The sequence below is a fragment of the Ailuropoda melanoleuca genome, chromosome 8, assembly GCF_002007445.2.
Source record: "Ailuropoda melanoleuca isolate Jingjing chromosome 8, ASM200744v2, whole genome shotgun sequence".
NCBI classification, from domain to species: domain Eukaryota; kingdom Metazoa; phylum Chordata; class Mammalia; order Carnivora; family Ursidae; genus Ailuropoda; species Ailuropoda melanoleuca.
In genome coordinates this window covers 61,525,157-61,535,033 of record NC_048225.1, presented here as the reverse complement: position 1 = coordinate 61,535,033, position 9,877 = coordinate 61,525,157, and the positions used below count along the sequence as shown (strand labels likewise).

Below are 9,877 nucleotides of genomic sequence, written 5' to 3'. Positions count from 1 at the left end.
AAGCTGCTCTAGTGTGTAAAGGCAGTGGGTGGGAAAAGGGGGATTCTAACAGGTCTCATGGAAAGGCTGCATAGCTGTATGGCTATGAATAAAGGATTTGAAACCTTATAGATAAAGGATTTGAAACCTTTTCAAATAGATTTGGCTGGATGGATTTTGTTCTTGCATTTAGGACTAGCTTAATTATGGCTAATACTTGTGGCTTCTAAGTGTTACAAACAAATGGCATTCCCTCCCCTTGGACTGCATTCCAGACCACCCTGTGTTTTTTGGTAAGTGCTATAAAGGAAAAGTATGGGTTGGTATGAGTGTGTACAGGCAGACATGCTGCTCTCTCAGAGGCAGGGAAAGCTGCAAATGAGGAGTGACAGCTGAGTCCGGAAGGATGAGTTGTAGCTAACTGGGCCAAAGTGAGAGAAGAAACTTCCAGACAAATAACAGCCTGGACAAAGTACGGTTTAGTCAAGAAACCCAAGTGAAGGCCAGTGTGGAGTATGGCAAGTAGCGGTGAGAGCAGAGATGTGAGAAGACATTGGAGAGGTTGGCGTCTGAGGCCAAATAAGCCGGGAGTGCCAGGCCTGTCAGTTAGGTCTGTAGAGCTCTTATCTTCCCCAGGGGTCTGAAATACCCTGTAATCAGTGGCACAATCTGGCAGCGAGAAGCAGAAATGCTGAACAACTGAGCCTGAAGTTGCAGATGTGGGAGTAGTGTCTAGCCCCTGGCCGCTCGGCTGCCGATAGCATCTTCATAACTGCCATATCACAGCTTTCCTGGGGACAAGGAGAATCTTCTGGTTCCATGGGAAATTTCAGAAATCAGTGCCAGAGTTTAAGTAGCACCTCAGGGAGTCAGGCCCACTGCACATCGTCACAGCCAGGTGAAATTGCAGTCCCGTCAACTGGGAAAAACAATAGCCCTCTCTGCCTCACGGGGGTGGGTTATTGTGAGGAACAAATAAGATACCATCTGTGAAAGCACCCATAATCACTAAAGCCTACCCAAATGGGAGGGGCCATAGTGACGAACGAGAAGAAGGAGAATAATAATAGAGTTCTGATGCCAACGAGGACAAAAACTTCTGAGGCTTTAGGGTTGGCTGGTTTGCTCAAGGTGGAAAAACAGCAAAATTTGATCTTTTAATGATAAGAACCATGTGACAGGGCTAATTCTTAAAGCCTTCTCAGACAACAGTAGATGGAGTTTAGGCTGAGCCCAACGTTCTATGGAATATTCTGATTTAATGATCTTCTACTGAGACCAAAGCCAGATCTACTGACCCACTGAATGCATGAAAATCAATGTCGACATTACCCACTGAGGATAGGGATAAGTGTAGGCTTTTCAAAGGTGGAGATTGCGTCTTGAAAATTAACAAAAGTTTACTGACAGCTGGAGAGGAGGAGGAAGGGCATTCCAGAAAGACGTAGCTAAATGTGCAGAAGTATGAAAGCCCCCCCAGAAAACAAAGTTTGTGGGAGATGAAGGAGAAGGAAGAATGTAGAATGGTATTTCGGCTAGGGGCACCTAGGTGGCTCAGTTGGTTAAGCGTCTGCCTTGGCTCAGGTCATGAATCTAGAGTCCCAGGATCAGGCCAAGTAGGGTTCTCTGCTCAGCAGGGAGTCTGCTTCTCCCTCTCCCCCTGCCCCTCCTCCTCACCCTGCTCATGCTCTCTCTCTCAAATAAATAAATAAAATCTTTTTAAAAAATGGTATTTTGGCTACATGATATTGTGATTTATAATAAGAAATATATATAGTCGACCCTTGAACAATGTGGGGATTAGGGGCAATGACCACCTCACAGCTGAAAATTCACATATAATTTTCAACTTCCTCAAAACTTAACTGCTGATAGCCTACTGTTGACTGAAAGCCTTACGGATGACATAAACAGTCAACATATATTTTATATATGTATTATGTACTGAATTCTTACAATAAAGTAAGCTAGGGAAAAGAAAATGTTGTTAAGAAAATCATAAGGAAGAGAAAATATATTTGTAGTACCTACTGTTTCAAAACAAAATCCACATATAAGTGGACCCATGCAGTTAGTTCCAACCTGTGGTGTTCAAGGGTCAACTGTATTTGGCCTTCTTCCAATCCCTAGCACAGAGCTCCTAAAACCCATCAATTTCCTAAGTGATGAGAATGAGTAAATTGTCTTTTGTTATGTTAATTAACTTTCGGAAAGCACCTGAGGATGAGAGCTGGTTGCCAGTGGAGCCAACCAAATCACTAGAAGATTGGAACTTTGGTCCCACTCTGACCTCCAAGGGAGGGGAGAGGGGCTGAAGGGTTAATCAAGCATCAATGGCCAGTGATGAAATCATTCACGTCTATGTAATAAAGCCTCCATAAAAGCCCAAAAAGACAAGGTTTGAAGAGTTTCTGGGTTCATGAACCAGAACACACCCATGTGTGAGGCTCCAAATTCTACGGCTTCTGTGTGCAGGACCCTGTTTATCTCTTCACCTGGCTGTTCATTCACATTCTTTAAAATCTTTTGTAATATGCTGGTAATCTAGTAAGTAAACTGGTTTCCTGAGTTCTGTGAGCCACTCTAGCAAATCAACTGGACCCAAGGAAGAGGGGTGTAGGAACCTCTGATTTCTAGCTAGTCTGTCAGAAGCGCTGGTAATAACCCATGCTTGGACTGGTGATTAGCATCTGACTGTGGGACTGAGCCCTTAACCTGTGGCATCTGATGCTATCTCCAAGTAGATCATGTCAGAACTGACACCAGCTGATGTTGGAGAATTGCTTGGTGTAGGGAAAAAACCCACACATCAGAACTGGTTTCAGAATCATAGGCTAAGACACCTTGGTCTTTGCAGTCAGAAAGACGACCCAAGAGAGAGGGGGTTTTCTTAGGTGACACTGAATACAAAAGCCAGATACAGCCTCCAAATGAGTAGTAAAATCTACTAGATTTCACTTCTGGTAAAAGGACTAGACAGAGATGAGGGGAATTTGGTAGAAAAGCAGTGGTGCAGAAATCAGGGACAGCAGCCAAACCAAAGCTCCAAACCCAAGGGCGGGAGGCAGAGCCTGAAGAAGTGTTGATTTGTACATGGTTCCTGTGATCAAAGGCAAGAGGGTGACCTGAGGGCTTATGGGTTAACGTTCAGTCCAGGTGTGACATACAAGTAGATGGGTGGAGGAGAACAGCTAGAGAAAGTAGGGCCCAGGGAACACCAAAACTTAAGGGATGGTTTGAAGAGGAGTCCTTGAAAAGGGCTAAGAAAATGCAGCCAGAGAGGTGCGAAGTCTCCCTGGCCTCTAGGACTTCTCTCAGCTCCGCTGTCCCTTCACAGTGGCCCTCATTCTTGAGTTAATTCTTGACCCTTCCCCTCCGCCCTCTCCATCAAAACTTCTGAGTGTAAGAAAGCAATCTGAGTTAAAGCGATCCACATTTAGGTTTGAATGACCAATGCTTCTCTACCTTCAGCCAGCCCTTGAGTGTTAATCTCTAAGTATAAATTAATCTCCAGTGGATAAACTTGCAGCCTACTTGGGAATGGTAAAGAAAACTTCAGTTGTGGCCACCCTGGCTATTTACTTCAGATCGGGGGAGAGAAGCAGAGGAGAGAGTTGAAAGCAGCTATAAAGCCCCTCTGAAGTCCTAATTTAGTGACACTCATGTGGTTCCCTCCTTCCCACCCCCCATTTTTATTTTTCATTTTTAATTTAATTTAATTTTTTAGTAGTTTGGGGCGTGGAGCCCAACACAGGGCTTGAACTCACAACCCTGAGATCAAGACCTGAGCTGAGATCAAGAGTTGGGCACTTAAGCAACTGAGCCACCCAGGAGCCGCTTCCCCTAATTTTTAATGGGGGGGGGGCATCCATGGTTTGAATCTGCTGGAAATGTCAAACTGACAGCCATGCATACCTAGAAATTCTGGGAACCAGGACAAGCCAAACAGTGGTGTCCTGGGTGTAGTTCAGTTTCAGGCTGAATATCCTCCTTTCTTCTTCCCCTTTATTCACTCTCAGCAAGGACAGAACAATTTAGGCCCTCAGACTCCACACAGGAAACTGATGTAGAGAAGAGGACATCTCTTTCCATCCACTCTCCTTCCGGGAGAGGCATCACACATCTTTTCTTCTGGTATGAAAAACAGTTTGGAGTTTCCTCAAAAAATTAAAAATAGAATGATCTTATAATCCAGCAATCTCACTCTGAGTATACATCCAAAGGAAATGAAGTCGGTATCTTGGAGAGATCTGCATTTCCATGTTCATGGCAGCATTGTTGACAGCAGCCACAATATGGAAACAACCTAAAAGTCCATAAGTCCATTGACAGGTGACTGGATAAAGAAAATGTGGTATATAGTAAATATAATGGAATATTATTCAGCCTTTGTAAAGAAGGAAATCTTGACATTTGTGACAACATGGGTGAAGCTGGAAGACATTATACTAACTGAATTGAGTCAGACACAAAAAGACAAATACAGCATGATCTCACTTATATGTGAATCTAATATAGTCAAACTCATAGAAGCAGAGAGTAGAATGGTGGTTACCAGGGATGGGGGGAAGGGGGAAATAAGAAGGTGTTGGTCAAGGGGTACAAAGTTTTACAAGATGAATATGTTCTGAAGATCAAATGCATAGCAATGTGAATATAGTTTTTAATACTGTATTGTATACTTGAAATTTGATAAAAGGGGTAGATCTTAAATGTTCTCAATGCAAAAAAACAGTAGCAAGGTGAAATGATGTATAGGTTAATTAGCTTGATTGTGGTGATTATTTTTTAAATGTATTTTTTAAATTTATGTATTTACATAATCTCTATACCCAGTGTGGGGCTCAAACCCATGACCCCAACATGCTCTTCCAACTGAGCCAGCCAGGTGCCCGTGGCAATTATTTTTTAAGTTATTTGTACATCAGAACATCAAGTCATATACCTTAAATATATACACTTTTTATTTGTCAATTATACCTCAGTAAAGATAGGAAGAAAACCAGCAAAATCCAAAAAAAGAAAACAAACAAACCACGTCTTTTCTTCCATTCTTCACTTATTTCCTTTCTTCCTCCATTTCCTTTCTTATTTTCTTCCTTCCATGAATAACCACTGAACGTCTTCTCTGTACCGGGAGCCGTGCAAGCACTGGGAATCCACCAGTGAACATGCAGGTAGCCCTTCCTCTCAACCTAGGCTCCCAGTTGGGCGGAAGCTCTGTCCCTTCTGCTGGTGATTTGAAGGGCCCCATGTGGACGTTCCTCAGTCACCATTCCAGAACTGCTCAGTAGGCCCCCTGCTCTTGCCCGTATTTCCAGTCTTTCCCCATCTCTCTGTGATCTGACTTTCAATATACTAGTACGGTCATTCAAAGGTTTTACCTCCTGGGAAGCAAAGGCCTGAGTTTGCAGAATCCGCTTTCCTTCTTTACGATATTTGATTAAAGCACCATCTTGTAACACATTATCAGACCCTCTTTTTTAACCTGGTAATTATGTGACCGTGACCATGAGGTTAGTAAATTTTTTTCCTGCTCTTAGTACAATTCCTGCTTTTTTCACAATTTTTGGCTTACTCGCAGTTCACTGCATACAATCTTTCCTCATTACACTGAGAGAAATACATATTTATATTTTATATGCAGAATATACATAACAGAAGAGACGAAACAGCCAAAAATATTGACATCTACTTTAAAAATAAAAATCCTTCTGTATTAATTACTTTTTTTAAAAGATTTTTTTTTAATTTTATTTATTTTAGAGAGAGAGAGAGCACGAGCGAGGTGAGGGGCAGAAGGAGAAGCAGACTCCCCCCTCAGGAGGGAGCCAGATGCAGGACTAGATCCCAGGACTCCATCCCAGGATTGCGGGATCATGACCTGAGCTGAAGGCAAACGCTTAACCAACCCAGGTGCCCCTAGAGTTACTTTTTAAATACTTCTTTTAAACTTTTCACTTTGACTCACAGACTTTTACAAATAAAATCACTAACTGTGATTATTGTTCTTTTTGATGCTCAAAAGAATCACAACGTGGCCAGCGGGAATCCTCTTATATTGGCTTCATTGCCCAATTAGCACAATTTCAAATATTTTTGGAAGCATTCTTTCCTTGGATGTTACAAGCCCCTCCTGATTTCCCCCTGCTTCAAGACTTGGAATTGGCTATGCTTCAAAAAGCTTTAGTTTCTGTTTAAGGAACATAACAGAATCCAAAATGCAGATGTTCGGTGTGCAAATCAATTTGGTAGTGAGTAAAGTTGTTCCCAGGTGACAGACCTGAAGATTGTTCTTTTTAAATCCATCAGTTTGGGGGCACCTGGGTGGTTCAGTCGCTTAAGCTGCTGCCTTCCGCTCAGGTCATGATCCTGGGGTCCTGGGATGGAGCTAGCCTCCTCAGCAGCAAGGCTGCTTCTCCCCTTCCCTTTGCCCCTTCCTCCTTGCAGCGCCCCCCCCTTCCCCAGCATGTGCTGTCTCTCTCAAATAAATAAATAAAATCTTTTTAAAAAATCCATCAGTTTGCGTTAAAACTTTCCATTTTGGGATGCCTGGATGGCGCAGTGGGTTAAGAGTCTGACTCTTGATTTCAGCTCAGGTGATCTCATGATCTCAGGGTCATGGGATTGAGCCCCAAGTGGAGCCCCATGGCAGGCTCCCCATTCATTGGGGAGTCTGCTTGGAGATTCTCTCCCATTCCCTCTACCCCTCCCCATGTGTGGTCTCTTGCACACGCTCGCACGCTCTCTCTCAAAAAAATAAATAAACCTTTAAAAGGATATACCATATACTTCCTTTTTTAACCTCTCACTAAATCTATAATTATAACCTCTTCCCTTTTATAATCTTTATTTGAATCACCTATCACCATTCAGAAGTCTCTTGATTGATGCAAATTTGTTTGCATTCTTTTTCTGGTCCAAAATAAATTTAGTACTCAACTGTAAGAAAGATTTTCCAGTTAACTGTTGTTATCTATACCATGGTTATTTATAAGTGACTTGTGCTCTGCTTCAATTCTAATCCTTTTTTTGTAAGAATCCTGGTATAAATATAAAATAAATGAATAGTTTAGTGTTGTAATCAACTCAACTTTGATAACAAAGCAACTCATATATATTTCATGATTTGTTATTGTAATAATTCAGCATGTATGGAAAAGTTTATATAATATATTTATATATATACATATATATTTTATTTTTTTTTAAAGATTTTACTTATTTATTTGACAGAGATAGAGACAGCCAGCGAGAGACAGAACACAAGCAGGGGGAGAGGGAGAGGAAGAAGCAGGCTCATAGCAGAGGAGCCTGACGTGGGGCTCGATCCCACAACACCAGGATCACGCCCTGAGCCGAAGGCAGACGCTTAACCGCTGTGCCACCCAGGCGCCCCTATACATATATATTTTAAAGATTTTATTTATTTGACACAGAGAGAAAGAGAGAGACCGCACAAGCAGGGGGAGAAACAGGATCCCCACTGAGCAGGGAGCCATTGTGGGACTCAATCCCAGGACCCTGGGATAATGACCTGAGCCAAAGGCAGACCCTTACCCGACTGAGCCACCCAGGCATCCCTGGAAAAGTTTATATAAATATGATAATTGCACAGAAAGGTAGTATGTTAAGGGTTAGACGGTAGGAGAGAAGGAAGGAAGGCATGGAGAAAGGAAAGAAGGGAGTGAGTGACTAATACATATGGTACATTTTATTTCCAGGTATTCCAAACAACTGGGTCAATACATAACAAAAGACAATAGAACCAGTTATACAATACTAAGTAAAACTTTAAAAATACGTAGTTTCAGGAAACCCCTATGAAAGGTGTAGGCATGATCAATAACACTGATGGAGTAAAATTTAATGATTTAAAGGAGTCACACTTCTATGTAGTGTGTAATTCCATTTGTATGAAATGTCCAGAGTCAGCAAAGCCACACAGACAGCAAGTAGTCTGGTGGATGCCCAGGGCTTGGAGGAAGGGGGCAAATGGAGGGTGAATGCTAACCAGTTTCTTATTGGAGCAATGAAAATGTTCTCTTTCTTTTCTTGTCTTTTTTTTTAAAGTAGACTCCACGCCCAATGTGGATCTCGAACCGATGATCCTGAGATCAAGAGTCGCATGCTGTACTGACTGAGCCAACCGGGCGCCGCTCCATGAAAATGTTCTAACATTGTGTAATGGTGGCACAGCTCTGAAGATACTAAAAACCATTGAATTGTATACTTTAAATGGTCAGTTGTATGGTATGTGAATTTTATCTCAATAAAGCTGTCGTGAAAGTGAGGGCAGCCTGATGTCTGGCAGCTCGGGTATAGACGGTGCCACCCCTCCCCCCTCCAGCCAAGAATCAATTATAAATAACTCCACCCGCATGAATAACGGAACATAAGTAACCTACAACGTCGGCCAGTATGAAGTGGTTATTTTAATTTGGGATCCACTAAAATTACTGTAACCCTAGAAGAGTATCAAAATAAATATTATAAATACATTGATAACAAAAAAATTAAATCTATGGTTTTAATATTTTAAAATTAGATTAAACGTAGCTCTAGCCTCTGTGATGATTTTACTTTGGTGTTTCTGTCACTTGATGTGTCAGGATGTTTGACATGTTCAAAGAATTGATCTTATTGGGTTTGTGATTGTAATTCAGACTGTTTAAGGGAATTTAAGTATATGCGACGATCTTTAAACGGACTCCGCCACACTCCCCCACTCCGGGATAATTAGCAAAAGCCAACGGGCAGTCCAGACGTCCTTGCCAGTGATTGGTCTAGGAATGGGCATGTGACACAACTCTGACCAATGAGGTGTAAGTAAAAGTCCACCATGGGGCTTCTGGGAAAGGTTTCCATGGTCTCGCCCCCCACCCCGCAAAAAAGGAAATAAAAGTCCCCCTTCCTTCTCTGAAACGTTGTGTCTGGGTAGGACAGTGTCATTGCAGCAGCCCCGTGGCGACAAGCCTGAGGTGCTGCCAGCGCACGGAGAAGGGCAGAACCAAGAGAATCCCAGCGAAGTGGGGCCGGAGCCCGATGAACTACATCCACAGCCCGCCGCACATTGGGGCTTCGCCTGATGTGAAAAAATTCGTTCCCTTATTATTTAAGCCACTCTGAGTTAGGGTTTTCTGGTACTGTCACCCCAAAGGAATACAAGTGCTAATCAGGATTTAAATGTAAAAACGTAGTTTAAGAAATTTTTATTTTCTAAGTTTGATGAGGCATGTACATTTGATAAGCCGAGCCTGGGTTGTCTTGGCACTGGGAGGCACAGGGTATTCCTGGGCACACACAGGAGCCCCTTGGACTTTGAAGAACCTAGAAGCAGTGCCAACAGACAAATTTCTTTTTTTTTTTTTTCCAACAGACGAATTTCAAAGAGGGATTCATCCCCTTGATCCCCATATGAACACCTACTGGTAACATGACACATGTCTTCAACTGTGGCATGAAATATAAACTCAGAGAAGACGTAGCTACAGGAATCACAAATACTGACTTCTTCTGGTATCATTTCTGGTGGAGGAAGAGAAATTAGAGAACCCAAAGGAAAAAAACACAAGTAGTCATGTTCTCCGTCAATGACCAAAGGAGATTTCACAGGCCAAGGGTCCCCAGCTCGAATGCCTTTAGGGTTCAGGCAATTTCTGTGACTGAGATTGAGTGGAAGTGAGGCAGTGGGAAATGGTGGTCCCACCTAGGGGAGCACCTCGGCCCAGACCCAGAGGGTGTTATTATGAGGGAAAGCTACAGCTTCAGGGATGCCAGATCTTCCCCTTTTCAAGAAAAGCCAGAAACCTGGATCATATGAATTTTTAGATCAAGGCAACCAATTCAACTTCAAAAATAAAAACAAAACATTGTGTGGCCAAACAGAACACGTCTA

The 9,877-nt window shown here is 42.5% G+C and overlaps 1 long non-coding RNA gene across 2 annotated transcripts in view; it reads left to right on the top strand.

The window, feature by feature from the left end:
• LOC117803384 overlaps positions 1-8,472 on the top strand; it is a 12,819-nt gene extending 4,347 nt beyond the window's left edge. Inside the window, exon 3 of one of the 2 annotated variants that reach the window (XR_004627185.1) lies at positions 8,056-8,472. This is a non-coding gene — a long non-coding RNA (uncharacterized LOC117803384). Of the gene's footprint in view, positions 1-8,052 lie in introns of both variants that reach the window. The other variant, XR_004627184.1, reaches the window with a different exon arrangement.
• Positions 8,473-9,877: the final 1,405 nt, after the last annotated feature.